This window comes from Dermacentor andersoni, chromosome 9 (assembly GCF_023375885.2).
Source record: "Dermacentor andersoni chromosome 9, qqDerAnde1_hic_scaffold, whole genome shotgun sequence".
Lineage (NCBI taxonomy): Eukaryota > Metazoa > Arthropoda > Arachnida > Ixodida > Ixodidae > Dermacentor > Dermacentor andersoni.
This window is the reverse complement of record NC_092822.1, coordinates 99,139,741-99,151,372: the sequence shown is the minus strand read 5'-3', so window position 1 is coordinate 99,151,372 and position 11,632 is coordinate 99,139,741.

The window sequence follows — 11,632 nt, the reverse complement described above, 5'->3', positions numbered from 1 at the left end:
CTTGAGGTCCATCGATGAGAAGTATTTAGCATTGCAGAGCCGAACCAATGCGTCGTCTATTCGGGGGAGGGTGTCTACGTCTTTCTTCGTGATTTTGTTCAGTCGATGATAATCGACGCAGAAACGTAGGGTTCCGTCCTTTTTCTTCACTAAAACAACTGGAGGCGCCCACGGGCTTTTAGACGGATGGATGATGTCGTCGCGCAGCATTTCGTCGACTTGTTATCTTATAGCTTCGCGTTCTCGCTTCGAAACTCGGTAAGGGCACTGGCGTAGTGGTCGAGCGCACTCTTCGGTTATTATGCGATGGTTTGCGACGAGTGTTTGTCGAATCCTCGATGACGCCGAAAAGTAGTCTTTGTATCGTCAAAGCAGACTTCTGAGCTGTTGCTGCTTAATCACGGGGAGACTTGGATTTATGTCGAAGTCTGGCTCGGGGACTGCGGTCGTCGGGGTAGATGCGACAGAATCCGAGAGGACAAACGCATCGCTGGTTTCCTGAATTTTCTCGATGTATGCGATCGTCGTGCCCTTGTTGATGTGCTTGAACTCCTGGCTGAAGTTTGTCAGCAACACTTTCGTGTTTCCTCCGTGCAGTCGAGTGATTCCTCTGGCGCCGCAAATTTCGCGATCGAGCAGTAAACGTTGGTCGCCTTCAATGACGCCTTCTACGTCAGCAGGTGTTTCGGTGCCGACCGAAATAAAAATGCTGGAGCGAGGCGGGATGCTCACTTGATCTTCGAGCACACTCAAGGCGTGGTGACTACAAGGGCTCTCCGGCGGTATCGCTTGATCCTCCGACAGCGTTATTGACTTCGACTTCAGGTCGATGATTGCGCCGTGTTGGTTCAGGAAGTCCATGCCGAGAATGACGTCTCGTGAACACTGTTGCAGGATAACGAAGGTGGCAGGGTAAGTCCGGTCATGAATGGTAATTCATGCCGTGCAGATTTCACTCGGCGTGATGAGCTGTCCTCCAGCGGTCTGAATTAACGGGCCTTCCCATGCAGTCTTGACTTTCTTCAATTGGGCTGCGATGGGTCCAATCATGACGGAGTAATCGGCTCCTGTGTCCACTAAGGCGGTGACTGCGTAGCCGTCGAAAAGCACGTCGAGGTCGGTGGTTCTTTCTCTTGCGTTACAGTTAGGCCTTGGCGTCGGATCACGGCTGCGTCTCTTTGACCTGTGGTTGGTACGTGGCGTCGTCAGGTGGTCTTTCGTCAGCGTGTTCTTTCCTGCCAGACTTCGTCGGGACGGCGGTGTGTCGTCGTTGTTATGTCGCCGAGATAGTCTTTTCGGCGTCTTCGTCGGCGGAGGAGGATCTTGGTCAGTTCGGCAAACAGCAACCGCACCTCCATCGGTTGCTGGTTTTAGTTTTCCGGATATTGGCTGACGGACCGGACCCGGGCTGGGCCGGTGTATGGTCGGCGCTGCGGCGACAGGTAGCGGCCTGGTGACGGCAAACGGGACGGTCGTCGACGGCTCCACTGAGTAGCGGCGAGGTAGTCGGCGATGTCACGATGGCGTTCACCTTCCCTCGGGCGCTGTGCGTTGACGAAGAAGCCTCGAAATCGCAGTTCGCGGTATGGGCGTCGGCTGTACACATGGCCGGCTTCGCCGCAGTGGTAGCAGAGAGGGTGGTGGTCGGGGGCGCGCCAAATGTCCGTCTTCCTCGCGTAGGTGCGCTGGGCGACGTGTGGTCGTGCTGGCGGCGGCGGACGACGGAATTGCGGCGTTACATGGCACTGTCGCGGTCGCGGAGGGGGACCTTGACGGCGTGCGACGGCGGCGTAAGTCATCGCTTCTGGCTGGTGCTGCGGTAATTGTGGTTGCACCTCTGGAACTCCAAGCGATCGGTGCACCTCTTCTTTCACGATGTCGCCGATCGAGGCCACTTGAGGCTGCGACGGTGGCAAGACCTTGCGCAGTTCTTCGCGCACTATGGCCCTGATGGTCTCGAACAGATCGTCCATCACCAGTGATTGAATTCCGGCGTAGCTTGTTGGCTTGGTGCGTCGGTCGAATTGCCGGTTCCGCAATTCCAGTGTCTTCTCGATGCTCGTCGCCTCACGAAGAAACTCGTCGTCGGTCTTCGGTGGGCTTCTTACCATTCCGGCGAAAAGTTCCTCCTTTACACCATGCATCAGTAGGCGGACTTTCTTCTCCTCGGAAATTTCTCGGTCGGCGTGGCGGAACAGACGGCTCATTTCCTCAGTGAAGATCGCAATCGTCTCGTTCGGCAGCTGCGCTCTGGTCTCCAGTAGAGCTTGGGCTCGCTCTTTTCGCACGACGCTTGTAAATGTTTGCAGGAAGCCGCTTCGGAAGAGGTCCCACGTCGTCAAGGTGGCTTCTCGATTCTCGAACCACGTCCTGGCGGCGTCCTCCAATGCAAAATAGACATGTCGTAGCTTGTTGTCGCTTGCCCAGCTGTTAAACGTAGCGACCCTCTCATACGTTTCCAGCCAGCGTTCCGGGTCCTCAAATGTGGGACCGCGGAACGTCGGTGGTTCCCTGTGCTGCTGCAGCACGATGGGGAACGCTGGGGCTGCCATTGGGGTTGCCTTGGTCACAATCTTCTTGGTCTTCTCCGGTAGAAGTCCGTGCTCCGGGGGCACCTGTTGAAGACGGCGGCTTGCTCGATGGTCCGGGACTACGTTGGTGTTCTCTTTGCGGTACGGGCTTGGATCACGGCTTGTCGGGGGCGTCCGGCACATGAACAAAAAGCACCTCCACCAGATGTCACGTGGTGGTGACGTTGAAGAACACAGTAGCAATACTGTGAAAGACAAAACTAACTTTTATTGGGCGAACCTGTGTCCACAAAAACAGGCTACACTTATAGCACAATGATAGCGGTGAACACGGTCGGCGATCGTCGAAAATCTGATCAGCGGGTCCAGCACGTCGGCTTTTATACAGTCATCGAATGTTCCAGAGTAATCGTTGGGGCCCGCGTGCTTTCCACAAAGTTCTACACCATTCGCGTCACGCGATGAAATCAGATAACACAAGGTTCGGCGACTACAGATAGCGGATAGAAGCATCGATAACTTTCCAGAAACTTCGGGCACATGAAGGCGCGTCCCGCGCTGTGCGATAACATTTGTTAGGTGGCGAAACGTGGTCGCCGGATAAATATAAGTACACGTGTCAATGTGTTCTCACTTAAAAAAAGCCTCTATCAGCTTTTACGTCAAAAATACTTCACTAGATAATGCTTACTGTGATTGTGTTTCTCGCACGCCACCGCTCTTAAATGTTGTGCATAATGTTTAACAAGTACCTGCCTTGGCACACGCATGTGCACGTGTGATCAGTGAACTAAGAGCAGATGTCACTATTTATGCTAATGATTCAGCAGTTCCTACTTGTGTTTGTTTCTGTCTTTGGTAGGTCCACGATTCCGTGCACTGTGTTCAATAAAGGTTTTCATGGATGCTTGAATATCAGCAATTTTTTTTTCAAGCGGGCTTTTTCTTTGCTGCGGCCTCGTCAACTTCGAGAATGCCATAATTACTGCTGATAGAGAGCTGAAGAACATCAAGGAGCATAGGGAAAAAGTTAATTTACAAATAAAGGCCAAATTTGTAGCCTAACGAATGACGCTGACTTTACGAACCAGTCATCCTTGACGTGATGATACGCGGGTCTTGATGCACAGCAACCTAATTATTTATACAAGCTGTTGTGCCTAAACGACGTGCTTTGAACCGTGCTTGAACAGGAAAATTGAATTGTTTCATTGAGAATTGAAAGCTCATACACTTTTGAATTTTAGTCGGAACGGACGCTGTCTCCAGTACATTCAAGCGGGCACTTACATTTACTTGCCGTCACGGCATAGCAAAAAGAGCCTCTTGTGCCCCAAAAATATTCTACTAAATTGTACGAGGTCTTTGAAAATCTCAAAAGTCCACCACATTTATCCGGAAGAAATCTTGTCTTCAGGTTGACAGTTTTTTCTTTACAAGTGGAAGCAAAAGGTAGTTTGGAGCTCAAAAACTCGTTTTACTTCATGTTGCGTTCATTTTTGTGAATGAAAATTTTCTCGCAACCTTTCTTTGCAACTTGAGCATCAGCGACTACATTGAAGCAGGGTTTGAATACCGGCTATTTGATAATCCACTGCAAACGTGCCTTAGAGCGCATACACAGACAAGCGGACAGAAAGAATGATGAAGACAAGGGCTGACTTCCAACTGATTTTTTAATTTCAAATAACAATCATATATGACCAAGAAAGCAAGACAACGGCGCTCCCTCTAAAACATATTTCTTCTGAGGCCTCTAGATTTGAGACTATCATTTACTCGGCATGATGTTTGCTGGATGTACGAGCCGTGTGTCAATATGCCTTTATTACCCCACGCATCCGCCCATTCAAATCTGATTCAGAGAGGCATTGCTCATTCTTGCCTGCATAATGCACTAAATAAATCTTACTATCATTTAATAGAACCTAGTTTCAGTTCGCTGATCGCTTGATTGAAGGCGGTTGGGTGCCTTTAGCAACCTTCTTGTCTTACTCTCAGAGATTTTGCGCAGTAGGTTAAGCAATCCTGAGAGCATAGAGCCTCAGGTATATGATTGAAGAAATAAGGCAGCTGTTCTCTCGCACATTCATGGGATCTTTCACAGACATAAGAAAATAGGACAGAGCAGGTGTCGATGTAGTTTTTTTCTGAGCCTAGAAAACTTGCAGAGCTTTGCATTAGGACTAATAATGGTGGTAGGGAACGTACTTATTGCAGCATCAACCCCAAAAAAGTTTACAGATTGTACAAAAGGTGTAGTTTACAAGAGGCGCCTGCAATGCGGTCTGTCTTATGTAGGGCAAACAGGTAGATGTCTAAACGTTAGACAGCAAGAACGCAGCAATACCGTGCGGAGAGCGAGAAGTCTTTCTTGAAGTCTATTGCGCACAATGCAGCTTTGTTTCGTTCTTTCAAAGGACCAGTATCGTAGCAAGGTATCCTATTGAAAACACTAGACTTATCATTGAAGCAGCAGCGATTTCTGAGGGTGACATGGTCAGCAAGCCGTCATGGCATCAACACATAAAGCACTGTGAGGTATGAGATTTCCTTCTGTATGCTCACCCCTATATGCAACAACTTTGCAAATATGATGTTAAATAACTTATTGATTGATAGCGTGTCCAAAACTGACTATAAAGATGCAAAAATGGAAAGAAAATGAATGGCCGTCACCGAATGCACTAGCTCTTCAACGAGTCACCTGAGGCTACTTCCCAGCTTTGTCACTCAGAGTGCAGGCCGTAATCGAAAAATGTTCACGAGGCTGCGCAAATCTTTAGCAAACTGTTGGTGTCCCACAACAAGTACTTTTAACCATATCCTCGAGAACGCATTATTGCCTTAATGTTTCCTATTAAACGTGTTTTAACGTTACCTTTCAAACGAGGCAGTTTAGGCTTGACACATGATCGACGCTTAGGCTGGGAGGTTCACAGTAAATAATGTGCCTTGATGAACTACTGGTGACTGCTGCCATTAAGCACAGTCTGTAATAGAGGCAAGCCTAATTATTGCAATGATTCACTGTGCTTGCGTCTTCGAGTAAGTGCACAACTGCCTGCATACTGTTCGGTTGAGTGCGATCCAGTTCCGAAGCCTGTTATAATGCCGATATATATGGCCTGCTATTAGTTAAGTATGATAAAACCATCAAAAATGTGTCTTACGAGCCGGTGTGAATGTAGTCGGCATGTTTTCGTCTCATATTGGTATAATTCAAATTACTTTCAAGTATGATTGTTACTGCGACTAGTTATAACAAGCGCTTCAATTCCACAGTGTTGTCTGTTATGCTAAAAGTGCTTCTCATACCTTTTTCAGGCCAAACTCTCTCTGAAAAGAATAGCAGGCTTCTGTACGGCTGAAGAGTTCAAGGAAGCAAAATGTGACGTCAACAATTCTGCTTCCACGAGACAAGGTAGCAAGCCAACCTTTGCTGTTATAGGCAAAGCGTTATTAACATGTACTATTTACAAACGTTAAGGCATCATATGCCTTTTAACTAAGTCCCATAGGGTTGTCTTCTTTTATTAAATGTGTTACATTAAACAAATATTGTAATTGACATGTGGGCGTTTAACTATATTTATTGTTGATTTCTAGCTCTCGCTCTTGTTTGTCAAGGTCGTGTTGATACACGAAATGACAATTACATTGTTCGCTTCTTGAAATGCAGAATGTTGCAAAGAGCATCACTTTTAGGAATGGAGTTTATGTTGTTTAGCCTCTGAATGTTACAAACAGTCAGCAGTTGTCATATACGGCTACCGGGAGCTGACTTGCAAAAAGAGCAACGTTGAAGGATAGCAAAGGCAGACACACACTTGTCTAGGTGGCTATTTCGTGGTGAGCGAAAGAGGAGAGAAAAAAGGAACAAGGTGGGCAACGATTATGACAGAGCGCAGAACACATAGGCGAGCCTTCTACCAGACCAGAATCCAGACGCGTAGTCATGTAAGACTTGGATGGCCTGCAGTCCCGCCTAGGGCCCAATATTACTTTCTCTGACAAAGATTGGCTGTCGGGGTGGCCAACAATATAACATAATCTCTGCCACTCTTGCACGTACTGAGCGCAGTCACATAGCACATGCTGTGAAGATTCATCCAGATGGCACAGCTCAAACTCTGGAGGCTCAGTAATCGCATTAGGTCTTATGACATAAGGCTGTGCAGAAGAATGGCACTGCTCTGCTAAATTTATAATGGTACCCTAACCCCCATATTCAGAAATGCAACTTAAGTTGAAGCCCATGCTTGACTTGATCTAAATAACGACTATCGTGAACGCGCCGAAGGAAACACAGTGAGCGTCCTTGGGCGCGGTAACGCCAGGCGTCATTTCAATCAAGTCAAGCATGGGATTCAACTTAAGTTGCATTTTTGAATACGGGGGTAAGTATTTTGTCATAGTCCAGTATTTAGAAGCGCCTGTGCCACTATTTGGGTCAGTTTAACTGCCTCTCTATCACGTTTCGTAGCCGGGTGCGCGACGAGTTCGCGTCCTCGCCGGACATGCAATAAAGTTCATTCACTTGCTCACTCATTCTGTCACGTTTCGTATAGTGCTCATAAGAACACGAAGGTGGTTCTTATTGAAAAGTATGCGGATTATATGATCATTCATAATTACAGATACTCTTACTCCCATCAATTAGGTCGTTTCGCAAATGCTAAATTCAGTGAAACTTCGTCCTTTTAGTAAAGCAATGAAGAGGGCTAGTTGGTGAACGTTCATGGTTATATTGCGCTCAGTTTTACAAACACGATATTAAGGAAGGACAGGACGTGGACGGATGTAGCGCAAATTACCAACTGTTTAATACTGGAAAAGAACGCGCCTATATACAAGGAGATATGGAGCGGGGGGGGGGAAGGGTTACATATAAGATATGACAAGGTGACGACGTGTGATCATAGTTCGGGTCAGGCATACATTGTTCACATGCACCCGTTCGCCCTGGCAAACTCGACCTCAGCTTTGATAAGCGCGATGGACGGAGTGCTTACGCACATCTCTTTTTCTTTAGCTATCGCAAGCGCCTCCCATATTTCTCGCTCCGTTTTTGTTTTTGATGTTCCAATGACTGTGGTGCTTTCTATTAGCGGGGAGCATTTGCATTGTTTGCAATGTGCGGCCAAGTTGCTGCATGTGAACGGGTGCATGTGAACAATGTACGCCTGACCCGAACTATGATCACACGTCGTCACCTTGTCATATCTTATATGTAACCCTTCCCCCCCCCCCCGCTCCATATCTCCTTGTATATAAGCGCGTTCTTTACCAGTATTAAACAGTTGGTAGTTTGCGCTACATCCGTCCACGTCCTGTCCTTCCTTAATATCGTGTTTGTAAAACTGAGCGCAATATAACCATGAACTTTTTCCTTGTTAACCTGTCGACTCAAGGCATCGATCACTCGTAGCAGACATTGGCGCGATGACTGGTTGGCAGTTGTGACGGTGGCAAATCACGCACAGTAGTTACGTGCGATAAGAACCCTTCACTCCAGCTCATGAGTTTGATAGCTGCCATGAACTTCTGAATGATTTTATTGCAAAGAAGGCGAAGTCCGTTCCTTTAATGTGCGCCATCACCTTTGGAAAATTTGTGCTTGCCGAAAGGGGACAAAGCATGTTATTTTATTTTGTTGGTGGATACACAAAAGAGGTGACAGCATAATACTCATAGTCATGTTGCTATAGAAATTTCGAAGTCATTCTTTATTAGAGCGGTAATTGGCAAAAATTATAAAACCTGTTTCTTGGTGCTACAAACAAAACAAAACAGTTAATTTGTCCGAATGTTCTTATTTTTCCGCTGGTTAAATATTTAGCAAGGTATTATAGTCCTCATTTAAAACATGCAGATAGTATTCGTTTCGTGTGTATTTTGATACATTGCAATTCCCTGTCCGATGTTACCGGCATCAAAAGTAATGGTGCTGTGTTTTTTCGAAAGCATCAAGGTCGATCAGCGAACAGATGTAATATGAGGAGCAATGTACTGCAATTTTTTTAAAAGCGATCTCATAGACATATGGTACCAATTACTGGGACTGTGGGTTTCACTGCACAGCTTGCCTCAGTTAGAAAATGAAGCAGCCACGGCAAAATTTGTTTTAACGTAAAAGTCAGAATATGGCACCTGCCCACGTGTACTCTCATGTGTGCGTGTGACTCTGTTGACGGAAGTGTTACGCCATCGAATGTGACCTTTTGATGCTGAAAATCCAGTAACCTTTCCTCTGTTTTGAAGAAACTTAATCATTGTGGAAGTCGGGATTTCGCAGCAAGCACATTGGTTAACTTCGAGGGGTAAACTGCTGAAAAAAATATCGCAGGTACCGTGCAACTGGAAAAGTGCTCCTTCTCGTGGGTGAAACCTACCCACGGTGTCTCTCTTGCCCAGCTGACCGATATAGACCTTTCGGTAGAGCCAGGGGCCTTGATTGGCGTCGTTGGTTTTGTGGGCAGCGGCAAATCCTCTCTGCTCGCTGCTATACTCGGAGACATGCACCTAATTAAGGGCGATATCACCTGCAGAGTAAGTACATAAAACTAACTTGTCTCAGTCGCATAAAGTAGCTTGGCTTCCACAGCAGATATGACTAGCATCCTATTCTAAAAAGCGAACAAACACTGACACCAAGGACAACGTAGGGGAAATTACTTGTGCTTAATAAATGAAATGAAAAAGGATAAATTAATGGAAATGAAAGTGGACGAAAAAACAACTTGCCGCAACTCAAAATTTTTATTGAAGCACAAAAAATGTCAGTTAGAATATTTTAGACCTGTTGCCATGTTAATGACACCGTCCCTATATAGTAAAGTGAGGAACAATAAATGAAGTAGGTGTGATGCATCGACAATGCGTGTGCGCGGCAGTTGTGTAACTTAAGTGCACTGACAACCCATAAACCAAAATGCAGTTTTCACTGGAGTATGGTCAACATTTCACCTATGGATTTCAGTTACGTAGCCACAGTAAAGATCACAACCACTGCTCGAACAATTTAAGAGAACACGGTAGCACTGCCTGAAAAGGAAACTGGAAGTTTTCGTGCTGTTACCGGGGCAAAGGCGAAAACTTGTATCCGTGAGACTGTCACAACCCGCACTTGTCTCGCCTTGTAACAGAGACGAAGTACCCCGAATAGATGAAAAACGCGAATAAAACCGCATGTTATCGCAGCTTTCCTTTTACAGCCATTCCTCGCTTTTGTAGTAGCGTTTTGAGGCACTGATTTTAAAGCACGGTAACTCGTGGTAAGCGCAGATAACCTTGGTGTTTCTTCGTATAATTGGAGGATTTTCTCTTGCGCGTCTGACTCTAGAGCACACCTTCATTGCAACTTTCGATATTGCTCTGGCCAAGTATACTGATGAAGGCGTCATCGACATTTTTAACCTGCACACTTGTTATTTAGTCAAGCAAGAACTGTATCAGCGCACATTTTTTTAGAATGCTCGACGCAGGACACCTCTTTCTTAAACCAAACAAATCACGAGTCCGAATCTTTTGCGTGCCCTGTAAATCATCACTTGCGGCAGTCAGATGGCTCTGCTTGCAAATATGGTGAATCTTTAACCTTTAGTCCTACCATTCGATATTTGTTTGATAACCCCTTCAGAAAGTTCATCTGCTTACGGCACGTTGAGAAAAAGACAGAATATTATTAGTAATAACTATTTTTTCTTAGAAAGAACAGATGGAGCTTCGGACTAGTTAAGCCACACGCACGCTTATGCAGTAAAGTCCGATGGCTGAGCAAAGTGTGTGATCATTCAATCATAATGTTCAGCGCTGAAGATTAATTCCTATGCTTTTTTTAACCAAACTAGTAAGTACTTTCCAAGCCGCAACCGGTGGTTCTAATTGCCGTACGTAAGTATAACCTGTCGTGCAGTTCCCTCTTGTCCGGCTGCCAGTTTGATATTCTGCCAGGCAGAGCCACTTACATGTTTTAAAATTTACTCTATCGTCATCTGTTACATCCCCATATTGAAGGGCAGCTTGCTGAAGGAACTTTGCAGAGAAAAGACACTGGTCAAAGAAAATAGAAATTCTGATATCTACGCTCTTGCTGGCATGGCCTTTTCAGGTCATTGTGTATGTGTGTTAAGTTTCCCAGCCACTATAGATGAAACGATAGTGACCGTTTTAGTAAATGAGGAAAATATAAAGAATTACTCTTCATCAAGAATCTTACGTGTTTGGTTCTTTTCAGGGCCGCATAGCCTTTGCGCCTCAGTTACCGGTTCTGCACAATATGACAATACGGGACAATATCGTTTACGGAAAATCCATGGACGCGGCCTTTTACGAAAGAGTTGTACGAAGCTGCCAACTGATGAATGACTTCAACAGGCTGCAGTCAGGAGATATGACCGAAGTTGGAGAAAAGGTAGAGTTCCGTTTGCAGAGAACAGCGCTAATCAATATCGCTGTCACCGAAATGTGATACGAGATATGATTGTTCTATTTTATCACGTAGTCCTACATTTCCCTTTTGTGGATACGACTGCTTTATTCCCATTTTCAATCAGTCAATCGCTCACCTAGATTGCAGTGTGGACATTGAAACAAAAAGCTGTATGCAGGCTTCAAGAGGTCTGCGCCCCGAAACATGGCAGGCAGTATCAGAAACATATCTAGGGCGAAATCTCAAGTATACCACAAGTAAATAGGTGGGAGTGAAATAGTGAGAGTCATATACAGCTGAAAGGTAAATCAAACTAATTATTATAGAGAGATGTTCACACATACAACTGAATTATACAATCACAAATTAAAACGAAGGTACTCGTATGCAAACTGGAGGTGCTGCAACAAGGACTAAATAATTGTTACAGCGTTTTTTTATAGTAATAAACTTGTCGGGCCCTTGGCCCTCTCTGCAGCGCGCACGGGGGAAGCCTTTAAAACGCGCGCCACAACGGCACTCGTCGCATGGAGCATGCGCATCGATCGCGGTATCGTAAGAACTCGCGCGGGGACTGCCGGGAAGGCGGCTGCCCGATAAGAAGGCAGGGGAGACTGCACTCGTGGCTTTTTGCGGGGCGCGGGCCTGGGGAGGCGCTGGTGGGGCG